Raw genomic sequence first — 1,409 nt, forward strand, 5'->3', positions numbered from 1 at the left:
GTACGCTACTCCTGGGTATTTTTGCAAGACTTTTAGCTGGGATGCCAAGCATTAACAAATTTTGCCGTCGAATCCTTATCTAGAGCACTTTTTTACTTTTGGCCGGTCTACTATAATAGTAGCATAAAATGATACTCTAGTCTAATGCATGTACTACGGACCTTTTACAAGATGGGCTTAAAGGAGAATGAAACCCTTGAAACCAGCTGAATCCATATCAAAGAGAAAAATCAAAGAAACATATTGTTGAAAGTTTGAGGAAGATTGAATGAATAATAAGAAAGTTATGAGCATTCGAATATTGAGATCACTAGTGCCATGTAGATCCTCCCAACGGCAATGCGACCAAGATCTGTGATATCACACACGTACAACTCCCTCATTACTTTAGTACTTATTTCACTTATATTCTCACTTTTATAGAGTCTATCACAAGGTGAGGTGTTCTCTTTATGAGATGACAAGTACAGAGGTTTCACAACATTATATCATTGATGAATCGTTTGTCATATGATTAGAATGAGCAAAAAGAGATGTTTTGGGGTATATTTTCAGTGTCCAAATGGGAGAGTTGTACGTGTGTGACATCACAGATCTTGGTCGCATTGCCAATGGGAGGATCTCCATAGCATTAGTGATCTCGACATTCAAATGCTCATAACTCTTTTATTGCTAGTCCTATTTTTCTCAAAGTTTTGTTGATCTTATTCTTTGATTTTTCTGCTTTCACAAAAGCTAACTTGCTCCAAGAGTTTCATTCTCCTTTAAACCCTAAAAACACTGGGCTATTTTGACAGCATTATGATGATAGCATTATTTACAAAACTGTATGATGGAAATTTATGCAAAAAATCAAGCCTCCAAAACTGCTAATTCTTTGATAAACCAATTTTTTAAAATGTATTTTATCCATTATTTTTGAAATTTCTTATGTATGCAACTTTATTCTGATCATAAACCAGATGAAATTAATTTGAAATTTGGCTAAAAACACAATTTGCATTGGATTAGTAATGAATTCACATTTGGGTCTGGCATGCACTTAAGAAATTTTGCCATAATTTCAAATTATGTACATGAGGGTTGTAAATTTGGTCTCAAAGGTTTGTGATACTTAAAAGGAAAAAGACAACATTGCGGCACCAGATTTTCATATTACGTGTACTATCGTGTTGCATGTCCCACAGGAGAAAACAAACTTTACAGATAAAAATATAATGATAATTTAACTGCTGATAAATCTGGTTTTGTGTGACATTACATTCTCCATTTCAGAGGAAACTAATTCTTACACTGCATCAAATAAACAAAATCTATTGTTCAGGGGATTGGAAATATACCCCCATAATTATTTAGACAAGATGATAAAAAAAAAATCAACTTTCAATAATAAGACGTACAATTAGAAA

This window comes from Lytechinus pictus, chromosome 2 (assembly GCF_037042905.1).
Source record: "Lytechinus pictus isolate F3 Inbred chromosome 2, Lp3.0, whole genome shotgun sequence".
Lineage (NCBI taxonomy): Eukaryota > Metazoa > Echinodermata > Echinoidea > Temnopleuroida > Toxopneustidae > Lytechinus > Lytechinus pictus.